The sequence below is a fragment of the Camellia sinensis genome, chromosome 5 (genome assembly GCF_055761805.1).
Source record: "Camellia sinensis isolate YWXY chromosome 5, ASM5576180v1, whole genome shotgun sequence".
NCBI lineage: Eukaryota > Viridiplantae > Streptophyta > Magnoliopsida > Ericales > Theaceae > Camellia > Camellia sinensis.
In genome coordinates, this window is record NC_138965.1 from 23,404,175 (window position 1) to 23,418,005 (window position 13,831).

Consider the following 13,831-nt stretch of genomic DNA (forward strand, 5'->3'; position numbering starts at 1 on the left):
CTTAACATGATTCACTGCAACATCAAATTTTTGTTTTCCATAAGGAGACCTCCCTAAATATCTCACACTTTCTCGGATTTTTGAAATAAGACTCCCAATCACCTTCAAACCATCCTGAACAACTAAATTCAATATGTGCGCGCTACAACGCACATGAAACAATTGTCCACCCAAATGTAGTAATCCTTGGTCATGTAGCCATCGCTTTAAGAGTCTCACCATGACATCATTACTCGTTGCATTATCGACTACCATTGAAAATAACTTCTTATCTATGTTCCACTCTAAAATTAGATCTTTGATAAAACTAAACAAATGGTCTCCATCATGCGGGTAATCAATGCGTCTATAAGCAAGGATTTTCTTCTTCAACTCCCAATCATTAGTCACATAATGAGCAGTCAAACATGTATAGGCAAAATTCTGATGGTCTGAAGTCCATATATCAGTTGTCAAGGTGATCTTAGAAGAGAGTTCATCCAAAAATTGATATAACTTGGCCTTTTCTATTTCATAAACATCAAGGACATCCGCCCTAACAGTGTTACGAGAAACAAGTTTGAACATTGGTTGAAGATTATTACAAAATATTTCAAAAAATTCATGCTCAACCATGTTAAAAGGATAATTGTGCTTGATTACCATCCTAGAAAAATCCATACGACTTCTCTTGATCGAATTTAAAATTTGCAGCCTTAGGAGTAGATTCAGAAGCAGCCTTACTAGCAATCCTAGGGGCATTTGGCCCTTTAAGTACTGGACATGTCTTCGACAAATGATTTTTTAAATGACTAGTCCCTTTCCTACTCTCTCCAACAAATTCCCTATTGCAATGCTTACATCTAGCTATGTCATTTCCATTAGGTCCTTTAAATTTGACAAAGTCATCCCATACCTTTGAAGTTAGTTTTCAAATCCTCTTTGTGGGTCCTTGAGATACATCGTCATCCAACTCGGCATCATCAGCAGTAATAGGTTCGCTATAATCCGAAGACATCTTTGGCTCTAAAACTCAAATATGCACTACACAAGAAATCAAACATAAAGGAGCAGGAGTTCATTTAAAAATAGTGTGCACCAATTTGGAAATTATATAGATTTGTGACTTAGTGATTTTTTTGTGATGTTTTTTTAAACTGTCACTAAAACTTATAGTTAGTGACATTTTTTGTGACAATTTTTATATTGTCGCCGAAAATTAACAAATAGTGACGTTTTTTATAGTGTTTAATGAAAAATGGCATTAATTATAGGACATATTGGACAATAAGTCCACCTAGTAGGACATACACGTAAGTCCCCCTTTATTTACTTCTCTGTTTTTTTCTTGTTTTTCTTTTTTTGGGTGGTCATTATGAAGAAGTAAACTATGGTTCTTAATCCAGAGTAAACACAGGTTACCACCAAGAAAAGAGAGTAAACAGGCTTATTGCCATAGCAAATTGGGTAAACTCTTTCACGTACTATTCAATCTTTCAAGGAAACAAAGAGATTGTAATTCAGTATAGACAACAAGGATAACCATCCCCAAATCATTCACCCACATATAAAATGTTGGGAAATAGGAGTAAGAGAATGTGTCGTAAGTTATAACTAAATACACAACTTTTGGAATTTTCAAAAAACAAACAAAGATCTTCTTATATATATATAAAGGTTTCACAGTTTATCCTCAAATTAAGACATTCTAATTCTAATTATAATATACAAAAGCATAGCCATCACTGTATTTAGCAATATAAAGGGCAGGAGCTAATTTATGTTGCAATGAGCAACAATGAGGAAGAAGTGGGGGTGTTCAGCAACTACCTGAGGTTTAATAATTTCTTGGACAGTCTTGAGAGCAAAATTTTCTGGTGGCCCTGACTCCAGTATGGCCCTCCTGAATAAATCCTGATTTACATATCATCGGTTCATAAAAATAGTCACACAATTAAAAAGTAACTAAATTTACACAACAACCCAAAAACAAAGAGTCAAATAGAGAAAAAGGAAAGCAGTTGTTTGTAACACATTTATATAATTTCGAATTCTAACTTTTCAAGTGACCTAGGTGAAAAAATCAGATCTTCATTAACAACATCATTTGTACTAGGACTAAACATCTGAGTGAGGCTCTCTGGGAAAGGTTGTCCATGAAAGTACCTACAGTTACTTCCATAGAACCAACCACAGAAGATAAGAATAGTCATACATGTCTGATGGTGTGTGACACGGTTGGTGCAGTGGTGAAAGCATCTGACCTTCGAGGTTGTTCCCATGTATATTTTATGTGGTTCATTTTGTATCCATAGAATTATTGATTTGGGTCACTTTCCAATCCAATAATTTGGGGAGCCTTTGTTGTGAAAGATGATTTCTTAGAACTTTCTTTTTCCTTTTCTTTTTACCTTTTCCTAGTATTTGCCTTTGTAATTTTATACTAAATCGTGGAGGGGCTCTCTGAAACTCAACAACAAAAATCATGTGTTTTTGTTGAATAATTGACAGAGGATACACAATTTTATTGAATAGAATGAATTTGGCATGTTGATCTTGTCTTCTATTTTTTATTTATTAATTTGTTGTTTTTTGGTTGCATAAAGATGTGTTCCAAGATATAAAAAAATCATTTGTCATTCAAAGTAGTGCTGCAGTCCCAGCAAAAAAAATAAAAATAAACAAAGTAGTGCCAATCCAAATAATCTATGATTCAAGAACAGAAAATTATACATAGTGATCAAGTAAGAGTGATAAGTGATTTGTGTCAAACTTTACTGTCAAAAAAGAAAAGTATAAGCAAATCTAGGGAAAACCCACATAAGTACTTGTATAAGCAAATCTAGGGAAAAAAAAAAAAAAACTACTTGTATGAATCTTTATATCATACTGATGAAAACCCACATAAGTATTCTACACATCTACTTAACAAAAAAAAAAATAGTAAGATTTGAAAAACCCTCCAATCAAAAATATTCATTTGCTCTTTTTTCAAACTTGACCTTCAAAGTTCTTTCTTTCCAGATTCAAAACCCTCTACAAACTAAATTCTTTTCACACGCCCCAAATTTAAAAATTAAAATTAAAATTAAAAAAAAAATGCCCATAGTTATCAAAAACTATAAAATTAAAAAAATTAAAAAAAAAACTTCCACATTAACAAAACCCAACTCTCATTAACAAAACCCAACTCTCAAATCAATAAAAAGAAACAATAAATTCACGGTCTCCTTTGATCTTGTTCAATATTGTAACAAAACCCAGCTCTCATTAACAAAACCCAACTCTCATTGACAGAGCAATAGGATCAGATCTGATACATACAACTTTAAACCAAGAATCAGATCTGATACGGGTAAGAATCAGATCGGCAACAAAAACAGATCTGATACGGGACAGAGACCCAACAAAAAAAATAAAAAATAAAAAGGAGCAGAGAGATGATCTCTTACAGTTCGTAGCTCCGATCTGACAAGATTTGGACTTCGTTCTTTGAAATTGAGCGTTATGAATCCAATCGGAGCAGAGAGCTCGATTTGGCTAGGTTCATCGTCATCAATCGGAGCATTTTCAGACGATGAGAGAGAGATTTGATCTTCAGACGATGAACTTCAACAATAGAACGCACTTTTCAGACGATGAGAGAGATCTGTTTATGAGAGATCTGATTTCAATGGAATCGGATTAGGCAAACAAACGGATTGGATCGGATTTATCCGAGTCCGACCCGTTTAAAATCGGGCTACACAGATACGGGTTAAACAGATATTCGGATTCGGATTTGCATAAATGGACCGGATTAATCGGATCGGATTCGGGTTATACCCGATCCGTTGACAGGCCTAGATGAGACTATTGGACAGTATGGCTCGGGGCTCGTTCTTGGTTGGGTGGGATATCTGGAGGTGGTGGAGGAGGCATAGGATGGTTTCTTTGAAGTAAAGTATTAATCAGGGCTTGGTTTTGCTAGGGCCAGGCAGTTAATCCTGTTGGTGAACTCGGTGAAATACTGCGGTGGGTTGTTTGGGTTAGGGGGGTCGGCTTGGAGATCAGCAACGTTGTATTGAGAAGCCATGGATCTAGTTGTAACCATCCACCTTGGTGGGTGGCAGGTAGGGATTATCAGGAGTGGGTCTCTGGCGACAATGAACACAGTTGCCAAACGGAACAAAAAGGCTTCCCACAGATGGCGCCAATTGATGATGCAGTGAGTTCCAAACGGAACGGGTCGGATCGATCCACGCTTCTCCAACTGGTGTCCGAGAAGCCAAACCCACAGAGAGACCTACACAAGAGTTCAACGGGGAACGGGGAGTCCCTCAACGAACTCTCTGATGAGCAAGTTAGAATAGAGAAAGATGGAATGTAGAGATAAATTGAAGATAGAAAAGCTTAGCCTTTTTCTTGTCTTCGATGCCTACTTATATCCTCTGCTAATCATTTCGTTGTCCCTTCCAACCTATCACCTTGGCTGAAAGTCTATGCTCTAGCTTACCTTGTTCATGGTGAGGCCGTTCTGTCTTGACGGGGAGGGGTTATCGCAATAAATGCTGCAGGAAAACTCATTAATGGCTAATGTGTGGTGCAATAACTTTGCAGGATCTTTGTTTGCTGATATGGGTAATTCTCTACTTGCCAAGTGTTTAGATGTCATTGGTGTTTGGTGTAACGCTGGGTTTCACGAATGTTGGGCATTAGTATTTGAATCATGGATTGAACCTTAGGTGGTGGGCCATATCCTTTATGGGCTTACCCATGTCAATGTTGAAATGTAACCCGGACGGATCCGATCCGACGATACTGGCAAACGCGTCGAACATCACCCATTTTGGGTACTTCCAGAGGCTGAGCGTTAGGGAATTCATCGTCTTCGTGGGTCGGACCGTCGGAAAACGGACCCCACCCGGCCAACGTCAATCTGTTTAACACGAAGGTCCCATTTCTCTCTCTCTCTCTCTCTCTCACAAATCGAATCTCGGTTGTTGTGGATCTCACAATCTTTCACAATCTTCAATTTTCAGCTTTTGAACATTTTGAATTGATTGTTTGGTTTTTATTTTCCTGAATTAATTAATAATGAGCAATCGATTAGGTGAATGTTGTTTTGTATCATTGCTTATTGTTGAAATTGTTGGATGAACTCGTGTAATTTCGGTAATTTAGAGGAGTTTCGATTTGGGTTTGGGGTTCGAAGTGTGATCCAATTTTGGGAAATTCTTTTTTTTGAGAAATTAGGCTCTGAATTCACGAATTTTAGTACTATTTTGGTTAAGAAATGGGTTGAAGTTCTGGTTTTGTATTACAGTTTTGGTGTGTAATTTTGCTAAGTTGGTGAATTAGGGATTTGGGTTTGGATTTTGAAGCTTCATCTCAATTTTGGCCCCCAAAAAAATTGTTAGGAAATTGGGCTGTGAATTTACAAAATTTAGTATTTTGGTGAGAAAATTGCAGGAACTATCAGTTTTGTATTTGAGTTCTTAGCAATTGTTGATCATTTGGTTGTATTTGATTTGGGCTTTGAAGCTTGATCTGGCTCTGAGAAAATGTTTTGTTAGGAAACTAGGTTCTGAACTTACAAAAGTGAGCACTATTTTGGTGAAAAAGTTGGGACATTGGTTTTTCCAATGAATATTGAACCCATGTCGAATTGGGTAAAAATTTGGTTTGGACTTTGGAAGAGCCTGATTTGAATTAGGAGACTTTGCACAAACTAGGAAAAGAAACTTTTGGATGTTGTGTTGTTTGGCTAATGGTTCCTTTTAGTAAAGATTTTAATTTAATATAAATTAAAATGGTGTGAAGTCTCTCAAATATATGAAAATTACATGTTAATTTGGATTTGATTGTAGCTCCCAATCACCTGTAAATTTTGATTGATGAGTTATAGATACACTTGGTTCTTAAAGTGTGATAAGTAAGAAGATACTTGTTTAGTTTCATGTTCAAGTGTGGGTTCTTCAAGCTTAGCTAGTGTGATTTCAAAAATTCCAAGAGTGATTGAGTCACTCTTTTAGCCACTTTTTGGAAATAGCATTAATATATATGCTTAACTATCAGGAGACAATATGCTGGTAAGATTTCTTGAGAAATTTATAAACTAAGGCTTTGAAGTGTTGTACTTTCCAACTATTTAATGAGGTAGTATTTGTTTTTCAAAACCAGATTAGTTAAACTCATGCTCAGAATTTTGTTCTACTTGCTAAAATTGTTTTTACATTTTGCCGATATTTCAATTTGCATTTTGGATTGGTTAAATTAGAACTCTTTTATTTTCTGGGTTACAGAATACAAAATACATTCGTACAACAGAAATGGCCTTTGTACAGTGGGCTTCATGGATGATCACTACCCAGTCCGGAGTGCATTTTCTCTTCTTAACAAGGTAATCCTACTTTTATCGCTTTATTTGTTGGGAGCACTTGTATCTGTTGCAGATAGTGCACGTCTATAGGTATGTGTATTATTTGACCTGAAATAATTTGGTTCCTTACTTCCTGGGCACGGTAAAGTGTATGATTCTTGTATATATAATCATATTTAAGACGTCATGGGAATGTATGTATAATTTTTTATGGGCACCATCATATTTTTGTATGTTTCTGCCCCTAGTCTTATGGCATGGATTTGAGTCATGGGATTCAACCTCCCCATAAAAAAAGGTGGGGGTAGAGCTGTCTAACTACTACTTCTCTCAGAGTACGACCTTTTTTATAATAATAAATAGAAAGTGGAATTATTGATTCCATCAGTATAATTCCATCAGTGAGTATGCTTACTTCATTCTATGAAAATTGTTCAATGCTATTAATTGAAGGTTCCAAAATTGAATTGGTGCATTTCAAAGAATGGTTCAGTGAACTTCTTATGCAGTTTTATTATGTGTTACACGGACTCTTCAAAATAGATCAAATACTCGTGTCGGACAGCCGAGAGTCGGACAAGGATATAGTATATGTCTTGGATACTTTTCAACGGATACTTCTGTTGGAAAAAATGATTTTTTGGTGACTTTAATTAAATATTAAAGTGGGTCCCAACCATGTATTACGTTGGGTCCAAGTGGGTCAAGATACTTTGCAATGAGATCTTCACACCACAAATAGTATAGCCAAAACCATTGAAAATTGAATGAGAAATTGCCCCATGAAGTTAGATTCATGAAAGAGTTAATGGGGTTTGTAACTTCTGCCTTTATTGCAGAGTTTAATAGTGCATTAATGGGGTTTGTAACTCATGCCTTTATTGCAGAGTTTAATAGTGCATTAATGGGGTTTGTAACTCCTGCCTTTACTGCAGAGGTTAATGGTGCATTAGTGACCAGCCATAAAGGCTGGAGGCTTCTCCTCTCTCCTCTATACATGTATAAATTGAGACCCTCCTGTCAAGTCTCCAACACAGAAATTGTTTCTTCCATTCTTTAGTCAGTTTGCCAGAAAGTTCCTACTGTGAGAGAGTGCTGCCACTGTTTTTGTTCGCTAAGCTAGACAGAGAGTGCTTCTGCCGTAACTGATTTTTGACCGTCGTATCCTGGGAGACAGACGCCGGGATTCCTCAAGCACTCGACCCGTGAGGCGGCGAAATCTGTTTTAAGGAAACAGCTACCGTGCAGGCTTCGATTTGGTTTCTTTATCATTTTATTATTTTGTGTATTTCTGTTGAAATTTAGTTGTAATTATCAGTATATGTTTTGGTATGTAATTTTGATTTTTTCATAAATCTATTTAATTAATTTCACAATTTGAACAACAAGCTTAAAACAGATTTCTATATATTTTTTTTTTCTATGAAATTGATCGAATAGATTTATATAGACACTTGTATAATGTTACTAAGTACTGTTGCGGAATTGCTCCCTATTTCAATGATTGTAAATTATGCAATGTGATTCTCTAATTGCTTAGTTTAATTAGAATGCTCTATCATAATTTGTATACTTAATTGTATTAATCTGATCTTGTCTTATGCGTATGGTTCATCATTCCCCTTCTATGATTTGCATGAATTTTAAGGTTATAAAATATAATTTATGGATGTTGCAATTTTGACATGCTAATTCTATTTTAGGTTTTAATTTGTTACATGCTTATTATTTTCTAGACTAGATTACATGATTTAATCTTTAGAATTGTTTGCATGTTAATTGTTAAATGGTTATATACTTGAAGTGCTTGGTTATTAGTTTATTGCATATAAACAATTCAAATTATTTACATAAACTGCATGCTACTTATTTGGTTTCATCCTATTTGACTAATGTTGCATATGTATATTTTGGTTTTGCATGCTTCTAGCTTTACTATCTAATTTGCATGTGAAATTGCTTCTAGTTTTCTAGAGTTATACACATAAGTTATTTCCATGTTTATTATTTAATAATTCTTATATAATTTTTAAGATTTGTAATGTGTTGTTTTATTTCCATGAATAGTGTGTAATTTAATTGGATGAATTAAAGTTTGAATTAAATGTAGTTCTTTGGAGTTATAAAATTTGTGTAACTTGCCTATATTTATTTACATGGTTATTGTGAATTAAATTCCTATATAATTTATGGAAATTAATTTTTAATTTAATGTAGAAGTTATAAGGTTTTGTAACTTGTATAGTATCTTGATTCCTTAGTTATTTTGCTATTCTATGATTTGCTAGAAGGTTAAATAATATTTGATTGTATGTACAATTGCTTTAGATTAGTTGCTTTATATTATGCTGTCGTTTGCTACTAACTCTCTTTGTAGGCATACCTAAGCGTGGAAAGACTTTTGGACTAAATAGAATCCTTATGGATTGGCTATTTTATTTAAATGTTTGAAGCATGTTTGCTTGAGATGTAGTTGGTTTGTTTACCAATTTGTAGTAGCAAGTTTTATTTGCTTATATTGTTATAGCAATTATTTTACATTGCTTGTAAAAGTTTTGGACCTTGGTTGGTTTTAACCTAGTTCATCCCTAAGAAAATTTAATTCTTAAAATTGTTTATCACGGACTAGGAGTCAACATGCTCTTAAAAGTTTTGTCAAAAGGTTAACTGGGTTTTAAGTTGGACCGGTGTGACCCATCCAGTCTTCCTGGGAACTTTCTTGACCATGTTCGATTCTAGGTCTTTGTGGTGAGACTAATTTTGAATTAACTTTTCATCTAAGGGATTTTCTAAGGGTTAAGTTTAATTTCTGGAACACAAAAGTGATATTCTGGTGTAATTTTCAGAAATGGCAACTATCGCTGATACTGCTGCTACTACTAATGTTGATGGGGATCTGAACCCCGAGGCAACTGGGTTGCCAACCCCTACTGTTGTGACCTTTGTGGTCAACCTTGGCGTTACTCCGGCTGTTCTGGGAGGACTGCTTAGTCACCATGAGCGCCCAGAAAAGTTTACTGGGGAAAATTTTAAGAGATGGCAGCAGAAGATGTTGTTTTACTTGACCACGCTAAACCTTGCAAAGGTTCTGAGCGAGGATCCTCCAGCCTTGGCAGAGAATGAGCCCGACAGGCATAAATTCATGACGCTTGACACATGGAAGCAGATAGACTATCTTTGCCGGAATTATGTGTTTAACAGCTTGGTAGACTCACTCTATAGTGTGTTTTGTTCCAAAAGCTCAGCAAAAGAGTTATGGGAATCTCTGGACAAAAAGTACAAGACTGAGGATACCGGGGCAAAGAAATTTGTGGTTGGCCGGTTCCTTAATTTTAAAATGGTAGATTCAAAAACTGTGATAAGCCAAGTCCAGGAGTTTCAAGTGATCTTGCATGAAATTCATGCTGAGGGGATGCTTTTGAACGAGTCATTCCAAGTTGCTGTGATCATTGAGAAACTTCCCAATGGTTGGAAAGATTTCAAGAACTAGTTGAAGCATAAGCGCAAGGAAATGTCAGGTGAAGAGCTGGTTGTCTGACTCCGGATTAAGGAGGATAATAGAAAGAAATGAGAGAGTACCTCCTCAGTAATAGCCAATGTCATTAAGCATGGAAAATCTTCTGAGATAAGAAAGAAGCCCCCTGTGAACAAGGGCTCTAAGTTGGGGCCTAGAGGTGGTGTTGCAAAGAAGCCAGCTTACAAGCCACCGGAACCAAGTTATCGGTTCTTTGGGAAGTGTTATAACTGTGGTAGCGAGGGGCATCGGGCTAGTGACTGCCGCAAGCAGAGGAAGCCATACAAGACTAAACCTCGTGCTCATATGGCAGATTTACAAGAGCACTCCCATGAGGAGGATGATATGCACTTGTCTGCCGTTGTCTCTAAGGTGAATCTGGTGGGTTCAAACCCAAGAGAATGGTGGATTGATACTAGGGCTACACGCCACATCTGCTCTGAGAAGAAGCTGTTTACAACTTTCGAGCCGGTTATAAACGGTGAGAAGTTGTTTATGGGAAACTCTGCTACCTCGATTGTTGAGGGGAAAGGAAAGGTGGTCTTGAAGTTGACGTCAGGAAATGAGCTAACCTTGAACGAAGTCCTGTATGTTCCGGACATTCGTAAGAATCTTGTCTCAGGGTCTCTTCTCAGCAAACATGGTTTTCGCATTGTTTTTGAGTCCGACAAGGTCGTTTTGACCAAGAGCAGAGTGTATTTGGGTAAAGGTTATATGTTGGGGGGTATGTTCAAACTCAATGTAATAACTGTTATCCCAAAGATGAATGAAGATGCATCTTCTTCTACTTACATGCTTGAGTCTTCCAATTTGTGGCATGGTAGACTAGGACATGTGAACTTTGAATCTTTACGTAGATTAATCAAGTTAGATCGCATACCATCTTTTAAGATTAATCCAAAACACAAGTGTAAGACTTGTGTTGAAGCGAAGTTAACAAGATCTTCGTTTCATTCTATTGAAAGAAGTTCAGAGCCATTGGACTTAGTGCATAGTGATGTGTGTGACTTAAAGTTTATACAATCACGTGGTGGCAATAAATACTTCATCACTTTGGTTGATGATTGCACTAAGTATTGTTATGTCTATTTGCTCAAAAGCAAAGATGAGGCTATTGACAAGCTTATTCTTTATAAGAATGAAGTTGAGAATCAATTAGGCCGCAAGATTAAGGCTTTAAGAAGTGATCGTGATGGTGAGTATGAATCACCGTTTATTGAGATTTGTGCTCAATCTGGGATTATCCACCAAACCACGACACCTTATTCTCCTCAATAAATGATGAATGCAATGTTGATAAGTTCTGGATTGCCACAGAACATGTGGGGGGAAGCAATTCTCTCTGCAAATTACATTCTGAATAAAGTACCCCGGAAGAAGGTAGACAAGACGCCATATGAGTTATGGAAAGGTGTTAAGCCTTCGTATAAATTCTTACGAATGTGGGGGTGTCTTGCAAAAGTGGTAATTCCTACACCCAAACGGGTTAGGATAGGCCAGAAATCCGTGGATTATATATTCATTGGTTATGCGCATAATAGTAGTGCATATCGGTTTATTGTACATAAGTCTGAAATTCCAGACATACACAGGAATACCATCATGGAGTCGAGGAATGCATGTTTCTTTGAAGACATTTTTCCTTGCCGAACCCATGAAAGGGTTCCAAGGTCTTTAGAACAATTTGATGAGCTTGCTAGTGATGATGATCATGTTGATGATCAAGGTGATGATCAAATTGAGGTTTTAGATGAGCCTAGAAGGAGTAAAAGGGCTAGGATATCCAAATCTTTTGGTCCAGACTTCTTGACTTATATGGTTGAGAACGAACCTCAAACTTTTCACGAAGTTATGACTTCTCCTGAGAGTCCTTTACGGAAAGAAGCGATCAAAAGTGAGATTGACTCCATCTTACAGAACCACACCTGGAAGTTGGTAGATTTACCTCCAGGTTGCAAGCCTTTAGGCTGCAAATGGATTTTTAAAAGAAAGATGAAGGCCGATGGGTCAATTGACAAGTATAAGGCGAGGCTCATTATCAAAGGGTACATGCAACGAAAAGGCCTGGATTACTTTGATACGTACTCACCTATAACTAGGATGACATCCATTCGCATGGTGATTGCGATAGCAGCTTTGCGTAATCTAGAAATACACCAGATGGATGTAAAGACAGCTTTCTTAAATAGGGATTTGAATGAAGAAATCTACATGGAGCAACCTAAAGGGTTTTCAGCTCTAGGAAAAAGCAAGAAAGTCTGTAAACTTGTCAAATCTTTGTATGGTTTGAAGCAAGCGCCTAAACAATGCCTGAGAAGTTTGACAACGTAATGTTGTCAAATGGGTTTAGAATCAATGAATGTGACAAGTGTATTTATGTCAAAGACACTGACAGAGGTTATGTCATTTTGTGTCTATATGTTGATGATATGCTCATTGTAGGTAGTAACGATGAAATGATCAAAACTACCAATAAGTTGTTAAACTCTAAGTTTGACATGAAGGATATGGGCATTGCAGATGTTATTCTGGGAATTAAGATTACCAAAATCTCTGGCGAAATTGTACTATCTCAGTCTCATTATGTTGATAAGATACTTGAGAAGTTTAGTGGATCAGATACGAGTGTGTCATCGACACCTGTAGACTTAAGTCTACATTTTACCAAGAATAATAATGAAAGTGTCTTACAGTTAGAATATTCTCGGGTAATTGGAAGTTTAATGTATCTGATGAGTTGTACTAGGCCAGATATAGCTTACTCAGTTAGCAGGCTTAGTAGATACACAAGTAATCCCGATGCTTCTCATTGGAAGGGCATTGTGCGGGTGTTAAGGTATTTACGCTACACTCGGGATTATGGGCTGCATTATACTTGATATACAGCGGTGCTTGAAGGCTATAGTGATGCAAATTGGATATCAGATATAAAGGACTCAAAGTCCACTAGTGGATATGTGTTCACTCTTGGTGGGGCAGCCGTGTCTTGGAAATCTTCCAAGCAAACGTGTATATCTAGATCAACGATGGAATCAGAGTTTATTGCTTTAGATAAAGCAACAGAAGAAGCTGAATGGCTACGCCATTTCTTTGAAGATATTCCACGTTGGTCTAAACCTATGCCAGCTATTTGTATTCATTGTGATAGTCAATCTGCAATTGATAGGGCACAGAGTAATATGTATAATGAAAAATCTAGACATATCCGTCGTAGACATAATTCCATACGACAACTACTCTCGAATGGAGTTGTCTCTATAGACTATGTAAAGTCTAAGGACAACATTGCGAATCTGCTAACCAAAGGGTTAAATTGAGTGTTAGTCGAAACGTCGTCAAGAGGAATGGGGTTGAGGCCTTTGGAAGTTACCGGATTGGAAACCTAACCTAGTTGGCTGGAGATCCCAAGATCTAGGTTCAATGGGACAACCTAATTGCGTGTAACGGTGGTATGTCACTGAGGAGGTTAAACCTCCAGCCATTCCTTCTGTCAGTGATACCTGCAAGTGTAGAGGTTAATCTGAGCTTTTAATAACTCTAGTGTGTTAAGCTGTTGAGCTGAGTATAGCAGGATACTCAAGTAGAGTCACCTATGTGAGTTTGAAGTGGGGCCGCTTCTAGAAGAATTGGACAGGCCAAGATTCTTTGAAACCACTTGCTGAACAAGGCTAGTGCCCAGGGCCACACAGGACACACCAGTGAGAACAGAATGGTGGTAGGAGTAATTCCCGTGTGAGATCTATTGTCTCAGTTTACATAAACGGCAAAGCAGTTCAAGATGTCTTATTCACTGATCAGCCAGTAAACTCGATAGGTTTTCACTGGGAGAGGTTCAAAGCCAAAAGCTACCTTCTCTGATGTCAGGGTTAGTTCGTTGCACTCTCTTCGAGTCATTATTGTTGAACGATGTCTGTTTGTTGAGTCTTTCGGTCAATTTTTATTCATGTGGGGGATTGTTGGAAAAAATGGTTTTTTGG

The 13,831-nt window shown here is 37.0% G+C and overlaps 2 long non-coding RNA genes across 2 annotated transcripts; one reads left to right on the forward strand and one right to left on the reverse strand.

Annotated features, from left to right (window-relative positions):
• Window positions 1-672: 672 nt before the first annotated feature.
• On the reverse strand, window positions 673-3,808 carry LOC145790486 (uncharacterized). Its single transcript, XR_014329236.1, has 3 exons — window positions 3,432-3,808; window positions 1,810-1,893; window positions 673-1,023 (listed from the first exon to the last, which is right to left on the reverse strand). It is a non-coding gene; the product is annotated as an uncharacterized LOC145790486 (long non-coding RNA).
• Window positions 3,809-4,774: 966 nt separating this feature from the next.
• On the forward strand, window positions 4,775-6,658 carry LOC145790056 (uncharacterized). The gene is made up of 2 exons (XR_014328693.1): window positions 4,775-4,912; window positions 6,264-6,658. It is a non-coding gene; the product is annotated as an uncharacterized LOC145790056 (long non-coding RNA).
• The last annotated feature ends 7,173 nt before the right edge of the window (window positions 6,659-13,831 follow it).